The sequence below is a fragment of the Sapajus apella genome, unplaced genomic scaffold (genome assembly GCF_009761245.1).
Source record: "Sapajus apella isolate SASKATOON/1434 unplaced genomic scaffold, GSC_monkey_1.0 scaffold172, whole genome shotgun sequence".
Taxonomy (NCBI): domain Eukaryota; kingdom Metazoa; phylum Chordata; class Mammalia; order Primates; family Cebidae; genus Sapajus; species Sapajus apella.
Window position 1 is genome coordinate 88,337 of NW_022437112.1, and position 19,376 is coordinate 107,712.

Below are 19,376 nucleotides of genomic sequence, written 5' to 3' on the forward strand. Positions count from 1 at the left end.
GAGTGAATTGCTGTGGATAATATCACATAAATAGAAAGTGGCCCCAGGTAGTCAGGCCATATCTTTATTATTTTTCCTTCAGCTTTTATTTTAGGTCCAGGGGTATACGTGCAGGGTGTGCAGGTTTCCTTCATAGGCAAGCGTGTGCCATGGTGGCTTGTTGTTTTTCCACTTTTTAATAATCGCCATTCCGACTGGCATGAGATGGCATCTCATTGTGGTTTTCATTTACATTTCATTACCCAGGTATTGAGCCAGGCATCCATTAGCTTTTCTTCCTGATGCTCTCCCTCCTCCCGACCCCTTTAAACAGGCCCCAGAGTGTGTTGATCCCCACAGTGTGTCCATGTGTTCTAATCGTTCAGCTCCCAATTGTAAGAACATACAGCGTTTGGTTTCCTGTTCATGTGTTAGTTTGTCGAGGATAACAGCTTTCAGCGCCATCCATGTTCCTGCAAAGAACATAATCTCATTCTGTTTTATGGATGCATACTATTCCATGGTGCCTATGGACCACACTTTCTTTATCCAGTCCACCACTGATGGGCATTTGCGTTGATTCCATGTCTTTTCTATTGTGACTAGTGTTGCAATGAACATACGAGTCTATGTATCTTTATAATAGAATAATTTATATTCCTTTGAGTATATACCCAGCAATGGGATTGCTGAGTTAAATGATATTTTTGCCTCTAGATCTTTGAGAAATCACCACACTGTTCCACAAAGGTTGAACTAATTTACATTCCCACCAACAGTGTAAAAGTGTTCCATTTTCTCTGCAACTCACCAGCTTCTGTTGGGGTTTGACTTTTTAGTGACTGCCAGTCTGACCGGCGTGGAATGGTCTCTCATTGTGGTTTTGGTTTGCATTTCCTCTAATCAGACCATGTCTTATCTTATTGGAAAGTCCATCTTCTTGTTACAGTGACCTACCTCCCCAAGTTCCTTCCAAAGATGTCCCACCTTTATCATCATCCGTCTTCAGTTATAACTGAACCCATGAAGAAGTATTCACTGAGCAACTGTGCTGAGAACTACTCAAACAGAGCAATATCCTACCACATCTAACCAAACAGCAAATATATTCACTGAAGATATTGGTCAATGACAAAAAATGAGCCTGGGCAACATAGTGAGATCCTACCTCTGCCAAAAAAGCAAATCTCAGTTAGCTGGGCATGGTGCTGCACACCTGTGGTCCCAGCTATTTGGGAGACTGAGGCAGGAGAATCTCTTGAACCCAGGATTTCAAGGCTTCAATGAGCCATGATTACACCACTGCACTCCAGCCTGGGCAACAGAGTGAGACCTTATGTCTGTTAAAAAAAAAAAAAAGACACAAAATGTCAGTTAGACAAGATGGTTAAGTTCAAGGGATCTATTTTACAGCATGATGACCACAGTAAATAACCATATATTGTCTTGTTGGTGAATGGTGAAGGCATCCACTGTTAAGTGAAAATGACTGAGAGTAGATTTTAAGCGTTCTTACCACGAAAACATAACTATGTGAGGGAATGTTATTCGTTCAATTTAGCCATTCCACAGTGGATATATGTATCAAAACATCACTAATACATATAATATTGGATTTGTCAATTAAAAAGAATATGCCAATACAAATGAGTTTTAAAGTTAAAAAAAAAAAGAATATAGAGAAGAAAAAAAGAGTATAGAAATATGCAGAAAAGAAGGCTGGTCGTGGTGGCTGATGCCTGTAACCCCAGCATTTTGGGAGGCCAAGGCGGTGGATTACCTGAGGTCGGGAGTTTGAGACCAGCCTGGCCAACATGGTGAAACCCCGTCTCTATTAAAAATACAAAAATTAGCCAGGCGTGGTGGTGGCCATTTGTAATCCCAGCTACTCAGGAGGCTGAGGCAGGAGAATCACTTGAACCCAGGAGGCGGAGGTTGCAGTGAGCCAAGATCGCACCACTGCACTCCAGCCTGGGTGACAGAGTGAGACTTTTGTCTCAAAAAGAAAAAGAAAAGAAAAGAAAAGGAAAGGAAAGGAAAGGAAAGGAAGAAAGAGAAAGATGTAGAAAATAAATATTGAAAAGAATAAATCAAATAATGTATTTAAACAAAATAATTGAAACAAGTAATTTACAAGCCAGGGGCTGATCCCAACTATTCAGGGGACTGAGGCGGGAGGATCCTTTGAGCCCAGGGGTTTGAGCTCAGCCTGGGCAACACTGCAAGACCCTATCTCTAAAAAAGAAAAACACAAAGAATTTACAATTCTTACATCTACATTGCTTTTGTTTTGTTTGAGATGGAGTCTTGCTCTGTCACCCAGGCTGGAGTGCAATGGCACAATCATAGCTCACTTCATCCTCCGCCTCCCAAGTTCAGGTGATTCTCCTACTTCAGCCTCCTGAGTATCTGGTACTATAGGTGCCCCCCAAAATGCCCAGCTAATTTTTGTATTTTTAGTAGAGATGGGATTTCACCATGTTGGCCAGGCTGGTCTCGAACTCCTGACCTCAAGTGATCTACCTTCCTCAGCCTCCCAAAGTGCTGGGATTGCAGGCGTGAGCCACCGTTCCTGGCCCAACAATTTATAAATCTACATTGTTGAATGGGGCATTGACAGGGAAACCAGCTATAGCCCAATTGAAGATTGGATTGCTCAGACTGGGAGGCACCATCGGCACAGTGAGTTGGAAACACCAAGCGTGTGAGCTTTTCACTGCTGCTGTAACAAATTCTCACAAAGACTTAACAAAATCAACTGTCTTACAGTTCTGTAAGTCAGAAGGTCAGAATGGGTGTTACAGGCTGTATTAGTCTGTTCTTGCATTGCTATGAAGAACTACCTGAGATTGGGGAATTTATAAAGAAGAGAAGTTTAATTGATTCACGTTTCTGCAGGCTGTACAGGAGTCATGGCTGGGGAGGCTTCAGGAAACTTACATTCATGGCAGAAGGCAAAGAGGAAGGAGGCACACTCTACATGGCTGGAGAAGGAAGAAGAGACCAAAGGTGGAGGTGCGACACACTTTTAAACAAGCAGATCTTGTGAGAACTCACTCACTATCATGAGAACAGCAAGAGGGAAGTCTGCCCTTATGATTCGACCACCTCCTACCAGGCCCCTCCTCCAACATCACGGATTACAATTCAACATGAGACTTGGGTGGCAATATGGTTTGGCTGCATCCCTACCCAAATCTCATCTTGAACTGTAGTTCCCATAACCCCCAGGTGTCATGGTATGGAGCCAGTGGGTGGTAATTGAATCATGGGGGTTTACCTCCATGCTGTTCTTGTGATAGTGACTTCTCACAAGATCTGATAGTTTTATATGGGACTTTCCCCACTTCTTCTTGCTGTTGCCAGGTGAAGAAGGAAGTGTTTGCTTTCCCTTCCCCCATTAGCATAAGTTTCCTGAAGCCCCCAGCCATGCTGAACTGTGAGTCAATTAAACATCTTTCCTTTATAAATAACCTAGTCTTGGGTATGTCTTTATTAGCAGTGTGAGAAGGAACTAACGCAGGTGGGGACAAAAATTCATATCACATCATAGGCTAAAACCAAGATGTTGGAAAAACTGGTCCTTTCTGGAGGCTCTAGGGGTAACAGTGTCCTTGGCTTTTGCATTTTCTGGAAACCACCCACATTCCTTGGTGCACGGCCCCTTCCTCTATCTCCAAAGCATGTGGTCCCACCTCTGCTTCCATCCTCATGTCTTCGTCTCTGACTCTGACCTCCTACTTCCCTCTTACAAGGACGCCTGTGATGACACTGGACACATGCGGACCATCCACGATCATCCCAATCTCAAGATCCTTACTTCATCACATCTGCAAAGTCCCTTTGACTATGTAAGGCAATGTAGCCACTGGTTCCAAGGATTAGGGTCGGGATGTCTTTCAGGAACATTATTCTGCCAACATCACCAAGCTTCTGCGTAGACCTCTCTCTATGGAGGTAATGCTTCTGGCCCTCAGTCAAGGATCACAGAATGCCTCTCGCGGTTTCCTCCTGCATCTCCACCTTCCCCTGAAGAGCCGGTTTCCGTCAGCAATGATGACACAGAGGCAATCTCACTGCTTTTGAGCTGTCCACCAGGCAATTCCAAGCTCTCAAAAATTCTTGCTTCTTTTTAACCTGGCAAACTCAGCTATTATTTTTGACAACATAAAAGTGAAATCAATTGACCTGTGTTGTTTAATTATTTAATCAAATTTTAAAGTGGATAAGATGCCTTTTGCAGGGGAGGGGTGTGGGGGGTTGGCGGGAACAAGGTTTCGCTGTGTCATGCAGGCTGGAGTGCAGTGGTATGACCATAGCCCACTGCAGCCATGACTTCCTGAGATCCTTCCACCTCAGCCTCCCAACTAGCTGGGACCACAGGTATACCACCATGCCCTAATAAGTTTTGTAGTTTTTGTAGACACAGGGTGTTGCCATGTTGCCCAGGCTGTCTGGGACTCCTGAGCTCAAGCAATCCACCTGCCTCAGTATCCCAAAGTGCTGGGATTATAGGCATCAGCAACCAAGCTCAGCCAAGATAACTTTCGAATATTCACTCACACGTGGAACACTGTCAGAGTCTGAATTTTAAAATTAAAGTTGCCATCTAAGCTGTTATTAAAAGTTAAAAACAAAAACAGATGCTGGCAAAGCTGAGAGAAAAGAAAACATTTATAGACTATTGCTGGGAGTGTAAATCAGTCCAGCCACTGTGGAAAACAGTCTGGAGATTTCTCAAATAACTTAAAACACAACCACTATTTGACCCTGCAGTCTCACTACTGGGTATATTACCCAAAGAAATAGAAATCATTCTACCATAAAGACACATGCACACGTTTGTTCATTGCAGCACTGTTCATAATACCAAACACATGGAATCAACCAAAATGCCCATAAATGACAGATTGGGTAAAGGAAACATGGTATGTACACACCATGGAATACTATGCAGCCACGAAAAAGAAGGAGATCATGTTCTTTGCTGCAACATGGCTGTAGCTGGAGGCCATTATCCTCAGCAAATTAACGCAGGATCTGAATACCAAGTACCGCATGTTTTCACTTCTGACTGGGAACTAAACATTGAGTTCACATGGACACAAAGAAGGGTACAACAGACAGCAGGGCCTACTTGAGGGTGGAGGATGGGAGGAGAATGAAGATTGAAAAACTACCTATCCAGGCCGGGCACGGTGGCTCACACCTGTAATCCCAGCACTTTGAGAGGCTGAAGGGGGCAGATGACAAGGTCAGGAGTTCAAGATCAGCCTTACCAACATGGTGAAACCCCATCTCTACTAAAAATACAAAAAATTAGCTAGGCTGGTGGCAGGCGCCTGTAATCCCAGCTATTCAGGAGGCTGAGGCAGGAGAATCACTTGAACCCAGGAGGTGGAGGGTGCAATCAGCCAAGATCGTGCTACTGCACTCCACCCTGGGTGACAGAGTGAGACTCCATGTCAAAAAAAAAAAAAGAATACTTCTTCTTTAATTTTATTTACTTATTTTAGAGACAGGGTCTCCACTCTGTCACCCCAGCTGGAATGCAGTGGTGCCATCACAGCTCACTGAAGTCTTGAACTCCTGGGCTGAAATTTTCTCCCACCTCAGCCTCCTGAGTAGCCGGGACCACAGGCACGTACCACTATGCCCAGCCAATTTTAAATTCTTTGTAGAGACGGGGTCTTACCGTGTTGCCCAGACCGGTCTCCAACTCCTAGCCTCAGGCAGTCCTACCTCAGCCTCTAAAACGCTGAAATTACAGATTCGAGCCACCGCAACTGACCTCTCATTTTAAATGTAGGTTTTATTCTTGTCAAAGTGATAGACATGCAAAGCTCAAAAGATGAAGCAGGAACTCAAGTGTATGTCTTGCCCTCAATATTCACTCTTATTTTTTTTTCTGGGATCTACTTTATATTTCGGAATAATGTATTTGCTCAGAAATCTTTTGTGCTTGTTTCTTACCTTTAGAAGGTATCTAGTAAACGGCTTTCTGTTTGGAGGATGATGGCTTTTGGTTTTTTGCCCAATCACTATTCTGTTAAGTGCCTGCACACACACACACAGACACACACACAGACACACACACACACAGACACACACACACACAGGCACACACAGACACACACATACAGAGAGAGACACACACAGGCACACACAGACACACACACACACACACAGACACACACACAGACACACACACACACAGACACACACACACACAGACACACACACACACACAGGCACACACAGACACACACACACACAGAGAGAGACACACACACAGGCACACACAGACACACACACAGACTCACACATGCGCGCGCACACACACACACACATTCTTTCTATTCAGCTTCCTGTTATGGCTACATCACCAATGTTTACTAAATGAATACTCAAGCTTACATTATGTGAATTCTCTAAATACTGAGATGCGCTTAACTTCCTTTCCTTGTATAAATTCTTGCATTTCCTGAACTTGCTTCCTGCTCAGGGTTTGCCTTTTAAAATTCTTTTCACAGACTTATTATGAGACTGCAAAGCCCTTCTGAATACCATCAGCCACCTAAGGTAGTCACATCATGATGTGGAACACAGCCCCTGGGACCCTACAACTTCTTTCTCTAACCTGGACTCACCGCTTTCTAAGACACCCCCAGAGCTATTGTCCCCAGGACATCCAGTTTCCACCCGGCCTGGGTGTGTGTCCTGGCTTGCTCCTTCTGGTATCTTGATCAGATAAGTCTGCCTCTCTGCAGCTCGGTTTCCATGGCTGGTTGGAAAATGAGAACAATAATAGTCATGTGCCACGTAATCGTGGTTGTAAAACGTTAGGGCCAGCTCCCCACTCACTGTGTGCAGGATGTTATTTTTGTGGTCATCCTGAGAATTCCCCCCAAATTTCTTCATGTTAGCTACATCAGTTCCTGAATTCCATGTCTCCCTTGTGCTCAAATTGCCCTCATTTCCTCAAATCCAGTTTTCTAAGACATTACCAGCAGGAGTGCTTGGGGGTCCGCGTTCTGAGGCCTTCTGCAGCTCCATGAGCGCCAGCCTTCGTGCTCGGCCCCTCGTGCCATGTGGCTGGGTTGTGTGTGCAATCCTCAACGTCTCCCCCAAAACGCTGAAGGCATCACTGTCAATGTGGAGTTTCCAGTGCTGCTGAGCCTAAGGCAAAGTCCAATCGCTGTTTTATTTCTCAACCCTTTGCATCCCTCTCTCTCTCATTTTCCTTTTATGTATTTACTTTTTGAGACAGAGTCCTGCTCTGTCACCCAGGCTGGAGTAGGTGGGATTACAGGCACATGGCACCACGCCCGGCTAATTTTTCTTTTTTTAGCAGAGACAGGGTTTCGCCATGTTGGTCAGACTGGTCATGAACTCCTGACTGCAAGAGACCCACCAGCCTTGGCCTCCCAAAGTGCTGGGATGACAGGCATGAAACACCAAGCCCGGCCCTCATTTTCTCTCTCCCCCGCTCTTCCTCTAATTCTCCCTCCCACTCTGTCTCTGGTCTTTTGCATACTTCTGTCATCCTTTTTCTCTCATTGTCTCTCCCACGATCTCTTCCTCTCTCTCCCTCATTCTTTCTCCCACTTAGTTTTTCTTTTTTTTTTTTTTGCATGACTCTGTCGTTCTCTCTCCCCTTCCTCCGCCTCCCCAGCCTCCACTATTTTAGAGTCTTTTCTCTTCACCCTTCACACACTGAAATGTCACAACAGTGCGAGCCATTTTCCTCCCAGTCTCCTGGAGACTCAGAAACGTAGAGGTTCTCCTATACTTGAATAAAACATTCTCATTTCAGGCGAGGTATGGTGGCTCACACCTGTAACCCCAGCACTTTGAGAGACCAAGGGGTCAGATCTCTTGAGTCCAAGAGTTTGAGACCAGCCTGGGCAACGTGGCAAAACCCTGTTTCTACTAAACATACAAAAAGAATTTGCCTGGCGTAGCGAGCACACCCATGGACCCGGCTACTTGAGGGGGTGAGGTGGGAGGATCACTCGAGCCCGGGCGGCTGAGGCTGCAGTGAGGCATGACTCCAGCCTGGGCAACGGAGCAAGACCCTGTCTCAAAAAAAACCATTCTCATTTCAAGCCATTTATCCCCTCTTTTCTCACACATAGAAGCAAGCTTGGTTTAATTTCTCTAATTTTCGATGTAGCACGTTTAAGAAGTAGGAGTCACGTGTGCCCACTTAATGAACACGTTCTGATCACCCCTGTTTTGAGGCAGTGTGTGGAGAGTCAGAAATAAAAAGGCTGAGGGAAACATTATATTTTCCTTTCCAGTTCAAATGGTCTAATGGGAAATGCAGGTTTATAAACAAAAAACTAGACCTTATTGTTAGACATAGCACATTTCACAGAGAGGCTTATCTTTGCTCTGTGTCTGTCTCTCTCCTTTCTCTCTTTTTCCCCCTCCTCAAAATGGATGTAGGCTGGAATTAAAAGGAAAACAAAGGACAAAAAGAATATGTGAGAACACAGCAGACAAAAGACGAGGATGACCTTTAGAAGGCTTGGAGGCAGATGGGTGCTGTGGTCTGAATGTGTGTGTCCCCCCAAAATTCCTCTGTTGAAATGCTAACCCCCAAGATCACGATGTTAGGAGGCGGAGCCTTAGGGAGCTAATGAGGTCATGAGGGTGGGGCCTCATGAAGGGGACCAGTGCCCTTATAAAACGGACCCCAGAGAGCTCCCGCACCCCTTCTGCCATGTGAGGACACAGTGAGAAGGCGCCATCTATGAACCAGGATGCCCTCACCAGACACTGAATCTGCCACGCCTTGATGCTGGACCTCCAGCCTCCAGAACCATGAGCAATAAACATCTGTTGTCTATGAGCCTCCCAGCCCAAATAGACTAAGACTCTAAGCTAGGAGTAACTTCATGGAGGCAGGAGGGAGGTGGAGGCAATGAACTCATGGCAGTACAAAGGAGAAGCCAGCATGAAGTCCCAGAAATCTCAACAATCTCAGGAGTGGGAGGCAGCAGGCGGCTCTCAAGGTGCACACAGGCGGGGCTGGAAACGGGAGCTTTGCCCGGCAGTGCTTGTCAGAAGAGTTCTCCTCCCCGTCCATGCAGCCAGACGAACACGTCTCCACAACTTGGACAAACTTACCTGAATTTTAATCAGTGATGAATAACCAAAGATCTGGATTTACGGATGCCAGAGAGAGCTGAGAGTAAGAGTGAGATATTGTGCCAGGAAACAAAACAATAAGGTTAAGAGAAAGCCTGACACTCCCGAATATGTACCCCAAATAAATAGCAGTGAGACACAAACCAGTACGTACGTACTCACGTTCATAGCAGAGACTGAGTAGCACACTACAGTGTTCACCACACCAGGGATGCTCTCTCTCTCTCTCTCTCTATATATATATATGTTTTTGTCGAGACAGGGTCTCACTCTGTTGCTCAGGCTGAAGTACAGCGGCATGATCACAGCTGACTGTAGCTTCAACCCCCCAGGTTCAAGCAATCCTCCTAACACACACTCCCAAGTAGCTGGGACTACAGGTGCACTCACCACACCTGGCTAATTTTTGTATTTTCTTTTAGAGACGAGGTTTCACCAAGTTACCCAGGCTGGTCTCAAACGCCTGAGCTCAAGAAATCTGACCACCTTAGCCCCTCCAAGTGCTGGGATTACAGGCATGACCCACCACACCTGGCCCATGCTCTTTTATTTATTTATGTATTTATTTATTTATTTATTTGTTGAGACTTTGTCTTGCTCTCTTGCCTCAGCTGGAGTGTGCTGGCACGATCTCAGCTTACGGCAATCTCCACTTCCTGGGTTCAAGCGATTCTCCTGCCTCAGCCTCCCGAGTAGCTGGGATTACAGGCGCATGCCACCACGCCTGGCTAATTTTTGAGTTTTTGGTAGAGAGGGGGGTTTCACCATATTGGCCAGGCTGGTCTTGAACTCCTGACCTCAAGTGATCTGCCTGCCTCAGCCTCCCAAAGTGCTGGGATTATAGGCGTGAACCACTGTGCCCAGCATATTTTTTTAGCTTTTATTTTAGGTTTGGGGGTACATGGGAAGATTTGTTACACAGGTAAACGTGTGACAGGGGTCTGTTGTACAGATTATTTCAGCACCCAGGTACTAAGCCCAGTACCCAGTAGTGATCTTTTCTGCTCCTCTCCCTCCTCCCACCCGCCCCACTCAAGTAGACCCCAGCATCTGTTGTTTCTTTCTTTGTGTTCATGAGTTCTTGTCATTTAGCTCCCAGGTCTATATTTTTCACCAAGAGAACCAGAAAGCTTTTCTGAGTAATTAATTGCATGATGACATCAGCAATATCTAAGAAAAATGATTCTGGAAGCTGTGGTGGGGGTGGGGTTGACGCTGTAAAGAGAAACCTACAGGAAGGGAGTGACAAGTCTGTGGTCATGAGCTGAAGTAGTCCTGGGCAGGAGATGAGTGACGGAGATAAAGACAGGAAAGTCTCAAGCGTGATGGTGCTGATATAGGCAAAGTCAAGGGGATGTGGTGACCGATTCTGCGTTGCAAAAAACAAGAGGAAGATAAAGATAATGACCAAATTAGTGCCTGAGAGGGCGAAACATCAATATATACTTAAGATATATGTATCTATATATATAACTTTTATTTTAGGTTTGGGGGTACATGGAAGGTTTGTTACATAAGTAAACGTGTCACGGGGGTTTGCTGTACTACATATATATAGAGAGAGAGATAGAGACAGAGAGACAGAGAGAGAGAGAATGAAGAAGATTAGATTGGGGGTGGTGTAGAAATGAATTCATTTTTATTACTTTTACTCTATAAAATGCATTTTAGACTGAGATTTTACAAAGAAATAGTAAGAACTAAGGAAGTCTTTCAAGTACCACTCGAAAATCATGTTACTGAAAGACTTCTTTGAAGTGGTACTTGACAGACTGCACTTGCTTTAATAGTCAAGACTCTCATTTCTTTTTTTTCCTTTTCGAGATGGAGTCTCGTTGTCGCCCAGGCTGGAATGCGGTGGTGCGATCTCGGCTCACTGCACCCTCCGCCTCCCAGGTTCAAGCAATTCTCCTGCCTCAGCCTCCTGAGTAGCTGGGAGTACAGGGGCCGATAACAGGCACATGCCAGCACCACGCCCAGCTAATTTTTGTATTTTTAGTAGCGACAAGATTTTACCAGATTGGTCAGGCTGGTAAGACTCTAATTTCTTTCTTTTTGTTGTTGTTCTGTTTTTTGGTTTTTTTTTTGGTACAGTCTAACACAGGCTGGAGTGCAGTGGCCGGATCACTGCAGCCCTGACCTCCCTTCTCAAGAGATCTTCCCACCTCTGCCTCCTGAGTAGCTGGGACCACAGGCACATGCCACATGCCCAGCTCATTTATGGATATTTTGTAGAAATGGGGTCTCACTATGTTGCCCAGGCTGGTCTCAAACTCCTGGGCTCAAGCAATCCTCCCACCTCAGCCTCCTAAATTTCTCGGATTATAGGCGTGAGCCACCGTGTCCAGCTAAGACTCTCATTTCTTACCAAGACCTGATAGTATGTCTTATTTTGGTTATTAATTGAATTTTAGGTTATTTCATTAAGTACATGAAAATAATTAAAATGGATGGCCAGGTGCAGTGGCTCACATCTGTAGTCTCAGCACTCTGGGGGGCTGAAGTGGGTACATTGCTTGAGCCTAGGAGTTCGAGACCAGCCTGGGCAATATAGCAAGACCCCATTTCTACAAAGATATTTTTAAAATAGTCAGGTGCGGTGGTGCAGGCCTGTAGTGTTGGCTACTCAGGAGGCTGAGGTGGGAGGACCATGTGAGCCCAGAAGATAGAGGCTACTGTGAGCTGTGATAGCACCACTGCCCTCCAACCTGGGTGACAGAGTGAGACCCTGCCTCAAAAATAAATAAATGGACACATAAAATAATAAGTTGTTTTTATTCTTAAAAGGACAAGATATTTTAAAATAGCGTCACATGACATGAAGTCCGGCTGTCTTCTTGTGTAGCGAAAGATCAAAGTTAACACCTTTGAGAAATGTCTAGTGGTATACAGGATGTGTCGCTTCACAAAACAGGGTGGGGAAATGTAAAAAAAACGAAAACAAAAACAAGCTGGGTCTCAACCGGTCCTACTACTAACCGTAATTTTGAAGTTATTTTCTTCATGGATATTTCTGTTCCTGATCTGTTTCAGTTCTGAAATTCTGATTGACTTCTTAATGCAATCACATAATATCAAAATTGCTGAAAAAGTCCCATCACTACCGTGTAAATAAATCAGTTGGTAGAATTATTTTCTTCTCCTTTCATGCAAGGGTGAATACATCGTATTTTGTACAGTTCAAGAATAATAGAACAAATACCCACGTACAATTCAATTTAAATCAAAACATGCATCCCACACCTTCAAAGTGCCTTGTGTGCTCTCTCAGTCCAGAATTTGTTAACCATTTATGTGATTTATCAATTTGTTTTATATATAGTTTAGTGATGTGTTTCATCTCTACACTGTTTATTATGTTGTCTGTGTGTGATGTTGTTTTGTGTTGTTTTTTAGAGACAGGGTCTCGCTCTGTTGCCCAGCCTGGAGTACAATGGCGCCATCATAGCTCACTGCAGCCTCCAAGTCCTGGGCTCAAGCGATTCTCCCATTTCAGCCTCCCAAGCAGCTGGGACTACAGGCAGCATCACCACGCCAGGATAATATTTTTATTTTTTATATATTTGTAGTACTATTTTTTAAAAATTTTATTCATCATAAGATTGAGCATCTTTTCACATGTTTGGGTAACTTTTTTTTTTTTTTTTTTTTTTTTTTTTTTTTTTTTTTTTTTTTTTGAGACAGTCTTGCTCTGTTGCCCAGGCTGGAGTTCAGGGGTGTGATCTCAGCTCACTGCAACCTCTGCCTCCTGGGTTCAAGTGATTCTCCTGCCTTGGCCTCCCAAGTGGCTAGAATTACAGGTGCACACCACCATGCCTAGCTAATTTTATTTTTATTTTTGTAGAGACAGGGTGTCATTATGTAGTCCAGGCTGGTCTTGAACTCCTGGACTTAAGCCATCTTCTTGCCTCTGCTTCCCAAAATGCTGGGACTATAGGCGTGAGCCACTGTTCCCAGCCTGTGTGTTTTTTCTAATAGATTTTGTTTTTTAGAGCAGTTTTAGATTGACAGCAAAATTGAGAGGAAGGCACAGAGAGTTCCAGGTACCCTCTAACTCTCACATGCATAGCCTCCCCTACTATCTGTGACAGCTGATGAACCGGCATTGACTTGTCATTGACACCGGAGCCCATCATCCACATTCAGGTTCATGCTTGGTGGTAGACATTCTGTGGGTTGGGATAAATGTATAACAGCATGGATGCACCACTATAGTGTCACCCAGAGGAATTTCACTACACTAAAAATCTTCTATACTCTGCCTACTCATTCCCACATCCTGGCAACCACTGATCTTTTTCCTGTCTCCATAGTTTTGCCTTTTCCAAAAAGTCCTCTAGTTAGAATTGCATGCAGCCCTTTCAGATTGTCTTCTTTCACTTAGTAATATGTCCAGCTTATAGCTCATTTCTTTTTCCTTTCCTTCCTTTTTTTTTTTTGCCCAGGCTGGAGTACAGTGGTGTGATCATAGCTCACTGCAGCCTTGACCTCCTAGGCTTAAGCAATCCTCTCACTTCAGCCTCCTGAATAGCTGGGACTGCAGGTGCACACCACCACACCCAGCTGGTTTTTGATTTTTTTGTAAAAACAGGATCTCGCTATGTTGCCCAGGCTGGTCTTGAACTCCTGAACTCAAGAGATTCTCCCTTGGCCTCCCAAAGTGCTGGGACTACAGGCACAAGCCACTGCCTCTGACGCTTATTTCTTTATATTTTATTTTATTTATTATTATTTTTCTCATTCTTGCTGTCATCATACTCATTTATTTTTATTTTTATTTATTTATTTTTTTTTTTTGAGATGGAATCTTATTCTGTCAGCCAGGCTGGAATGCAGTAGTGTGATCTCAGCTCACTGCAACCTCCGCCTCCCTGGTTCCAGCAATTCTACTGCCTCAGCCTCCCGAATAGCTGGGATTATAGGCACACGCCACTATGTCAACTAATTTTTGTATTTTTAGTAGAGACGGGATTTTGCCATGTTGGCCAGGCTGGTCTCGAACTCCTGACCTCAGGTGATCCGCTGGCCTTGGCCTCCCAACGTGCTGGGATTACAGGCCTGAGCCACTGCACCCAGTCTCTCATTTCTTTTTAATGCTGAATGATATTCCATTACCCGGATGCAACATGGTCTATTTGTCCATTCACCTACTGAAAGATGTCTTCCTTGTCTCCAAGTTTTCAAATTATAAATAAGGCTGTTGTAAATATCCATGTGCAGGTTTTTGTGTGTACACAAGTTTTCAACTCTTTTGGATAACTATCAAAGAGAGTGATTGCTGGGTCATATGGCAAAGGTATATTTAGTTTTGTAAGAAACTGCTGAACTGTCTTCCAAAGTGGCTGCACCATTTTGCATTCCCAGCAGCCATGAATGGGTTCCTGTTGCTCCATGACCTCACCAGCATTTGGTGATGTCAGTGTTCTGGCTTTTGGCCATTTTAACCTATGGGTATTGGTATCTCACTGTTGTTTTAATTTGCATTTTCCCACTTTGCTTGTTTTCAATCTTTATATAAACATCATGACATTGCATGGAGTTTTTTTCAAGCTATCTATTTCCTTCAACCTTGTTTGTGAGAATTATGCCGCTGAAGTAGGTAGCTGTATTTCACTCTTGTTCTTTGCTGCATATTGCTCCATGGTCTGAATATCCCACATTTTTTTAAACATCATGAACATTTGGATTGCTTCCCATTGATATGGTTCGGCTGTGCCTGTACTCAAATCCCATCTTGAATTGTAGCTCCCATAATTCTGTGTTGTGGGAGGGACCTGGTGGGAGATAATTGAATCATAGGGACAGTTTCCCCTATATCGTTCTTATCATAATGAAGAAGTCTCAAGAGAACTGATGGTTTTATAAGGAAAAAGCCTTTCACTTGGGTCTCATTCTCTTTTGCCTGCCACCATGTAAGATGTGCCTTTTGCCTTCCTCATGATTGTGAGGCCTCCCCAGTCAGGTGAAACTGAGTCCATTAAACTTCTTTTTCTTTATAAATTACCCAGTCTCAGATATGTCTTTATCTGCAGCATGGAAATGGACTAATACACCAATCTTCTAATAATATAAGCAATGACATTATAAGCAATTTAATTTCATGTATATTTTCTATTATACATTTGTATAAAATTTTCTATGGTAAGAAACCAGGATGGAACTGCTGTGTCATTTGCATATCCTCATCTTGACTAAGTAATTTCCAAGCAGCAGTAATACTTTCCACATCTACCAGCAGAGTGTATGTGTGCCAGTGCATCTCTGTCTGCTCAGCTTTGGTACTTGGAGATGGCAATTGTGGTTTTAACTTTCCTTCCTTGACACCTACTAAACTGAGAAGCTTTCATTTGTTTATTTGTGATTTAGATGCCCTCTTCTGAATGTTCCTCCTTGAATTGTTCTTGATTTTTCTTTTTTTAAGAGAGGGTCTCTCTCACCCAGGCTGGAGCGCAGTGGCATGATCATAGCTCACTACAGTCTCGACCTCCCAAGTTCAAGCAATCCTCCCACCTCAGCCTCTCAAGTAGCTGGGACTGCAGGCACATGCCACCACACCCAGCTAATTTTTGTATTTCTTGTAGAGATGGGGCCTCACTATGTTGCTCGGGCTGCTCTCAAACCCTTGGGCTCAAGCCATACACCCACCTCAGCCTCCCAAAGTGCTGGGATTACAAGCATGAGCCACCATGCCCCACATGTTCCTGACTCTAAGGAGGCCACTTTTAATACCCACTCGAGCATGACACGCATTTGTCCGTAGAAAGCTTCTTATCAGATTAAGGAAGTTTTTATTTATCCCAGTTTGTTCAGTCCTGAATGGGTGTTCAATTTTATCACAGCTACTTTCTGCATCAATTGATATAAGAAATATTTTGTTTTCATTTATCCTTTACTCTGTAAATATTTAAAGTACAATCATAGATTGTCTATTGTTGAAGCTTGCTTACCATTTGTACCTCCCAAAGGGTGAGATCGGTCTGTAATTTCTTTTCCCATGCTTTCTTTGTTGAGTTTGCTGAGTTTGAATATCAAAATATTCTTGGCCTCAAAATAGTTTGCAGATGTTGCTTCTTTTGGTTTTGTCTGGAGGAGTTTAGATAATACTTGAATTTACTGCTGCCTGATAATACCAGCTAGGTCTAGCATTTTCTTGGTGAGAAGCTTTGTAACCACTCATCCAATGTATTACATTTCTGCAATACCATTTGGATATTCTATATCTACTGGAGATTGTTCTATGAATGTGTCCACTGTGTGCGAAGTTTTTAAATACACTGCGATAGTTATTCCTAATATCATCTTATTTTCTTTAGAAGCTGTGCTACATCTGGAGTTATATTTCTTTTTTCTTCTTAATATTATTCAATTGCATATTCTGTTTCTTTTTTTTTTTTTTTGAGATGGAGTTTCGCTCTTGTTACCCAGTCTGGAGTGCAATGGCGTGACCTCCACTCACTGCAACCTCTGCCTCTCAGGTTCAAGCAAGTCTCTTGTCTCAGCCTCCCAAGAAGCTGGGATTATAGGTGCGCACCACCACGCCTGGCTAATTTTTTATATTTTTAGTAGAGACAGGGTTGGCCAGGCTGGTCTATTTATCTGCAATCTTAGCAGATTTTATTCATTTTACTCTTTTTATTGTAGTTTATTTTTAACATTACAAATTAAAATTTAATTTAAAGTAAAAAGTTTATTAAAATTAAATGTTAATAACAAAATGTAATTGTATTTAAAATACATAAAATTAATAAAATAAAAAATTAATGTAATAAAAATAATTAAATATAATTAAACTGTCCAGGTGCGGTGGCTCATGCCTGTAATACCAGCACTTTGGGAGGCCAAGGTGGGCAGATCATGAGGTCAGGAGATTGAGACCAGCCTGATCAACATGGTGAAACCCAGTCTCTACTAAAAATACAAAAATTAGCTGGGCGTGGTGGTACGCACCTGTAATCCCAGCTACTCAGGAGGCTGAGGCAGGAGAATCGCTTGAACCTGGAAGGCAGAAGTTGTAGTGAGCCGAGATCACACCACTGCACTCCAGTCTGGACAACAGAGCAAGACTCCATCTCAAAAAATAAATAAATATATCTACATAATTAACCTAATTTTTAATTAAAATTTAAAAGAAGCAATTAAATGTTTAAATGCTTTTTAACACTTAAAGCAATTCTACTAAAATTAATTTTAGTAAAATTAAAAAGATTTCTAACTTTTGCTACTTCGATCTTCTCTCTTTCATTTTCTTCTCTAATTTAGTTAATTCTACTGTTTTTCATTTATTTCCTTCCATTCTTCTGTGTAATTCTGCTGTTTATTTTCTAACTTCCCGAGTGGGACGCTTAGCATATTTTTCTGTGCCATTTCTTCTCCTCTAGGATAAGCGTCTTACTTAAGTTTTCAAGTACCTCTAGTGACACATCAGCTGCATCCTGTGGCTTCTGAGCTGTGGGTCTGAGTTCCAAGGAGTCATTAAAGCAGCTTGAAAATGTTTTCTTGAGAAACCGAAACTGTCTGTGTCAATACAATGGGCGGCGGGGGTAAAAGAGAAAACTTCTCCGGGGAAAGAGCGTAGGCAGAGAACACTGACTCCAAGGTGGTAGGTACCCAGGTCTGCTCTCTCTAGGGAGACGAGCAAGAGGGTCTTGTCACATGAGAACACACCGGCTTTGCCTTTCCGGCGGAAGAAAGGAGACTGACGGTTGGGCCTGATTCATTCTCATCCGTGTGCCGCCATCCGTCAATATCCTCAGGGAGTTGGTTCTTGGACTTCCACTGATAACAAAATCCAAGGATGCGCCCATTCCTTATATCAAACCATGCAGTATTTGCATATGACCTGTGCATATCCTCACATACACTTTAAACCCTCTCTACATTAGGTATAATACCTAATACAGTGTAACTGTTTTGTCAATTGTTGACACACAGTATCATTTTTTGTTTGTTTAGAGACGGGGTCTCACTGTCACCAAGGCTGGAGTGCAGTGACCCCATTATAGCTCACTGCAGCCTCCGACTCCTGGACTCAAATGATCCTCCCCCCTCAGCCTCCTGAGTAGCTGGGACTACAGCCATACATCACCATTTCTGGCTAATTTTTTTTAATTTAATTTTTGTATAGACAGGGTTTCACTATGTTCTCATGCCTCAACCTCCCAGCATCTGGGATTACAGGCATGAGCCACCTCGCCTGGCCAACTTTAGGATTTGAAAGAATGGCATCACGGGTTTCCACTGCCCCCTGATGTAGCCCTACATTCGCTTCTCATCCTCAACTCTCCAGCCTTCTGCTCCATGAAAGCCAATCCTGGTGGCCTGCTGGGACAAGCCTTTTCCCATCACATGGCCGAGATGACCTAGAATGTAAAATTCCCAAACGCGCCCTCAACCATTTCCACGGCTTCTGCAGCTTGCCTGAGAGCTGGCCTCCAGCAACTCCATGGAGGACCTGGGACTGCAGTTCCCACTGACTGTTCTGAGTCTCCGCTGAATGCAGTGCTGCATGCCTGTGATTCCAGCGCTTTGGGAGGCTGAGGCAGGGGCATTGCTTGAGCACAGGTATTCGAGGCTGCAGTGAGCTGTGATCACATCACTGCACTCCGGCCTGGGAGACAGAGAGAGACCCTGTTTCAGGAAAAAAAAAAAAATCTGAGTCTGACGCTCGTGTGGAAAACTAACTCTGATCATCATTTGCCTTCTTAACTTCCTCACGTCTTGGGAGTAGTTTGTCTTTCTCAGTCTTCCTTAGTATCTGTCCTTAGCATCACTCAGAAAGACACTGCCAATGCCCTCTCTCCTTTCTACACCTCCAACTTTCACAGGCAGTTCCACCTGGAGGAAGCCCTATTTCCAGTTCTACAAACTATTCACACTCTGCCGTCTGTGCAAATGAGCTGCATGCATTTCCCACAGCTGCCTTCACCAAGTACCACAGACTGGGTGACCTCTGCCACAGAAACTTACTGTTTTCACAGTTCTGGAAGCCAGAAGAAGTCTGAAACCGAAGTGTGGGTGGGGTTGCTTCCTTTTGAAGGTTTAGCCCAGCACAGTAAGGCCAAACATCCACAGTGAGGTTTGCAGCGCGAGAAAGGACGCCATGCATTTGCAGGCGCAGAGCAAGGAGAATCATGCAGTGCACGCTTCAGAGCTGACCTCCTGGCTGGGCACGGTCGCTGATGGCTGTAATCCCAGCACTTTGGGAGGCCAAGGTGGGTGGATCACTTGAGCCCAGGAGTTTA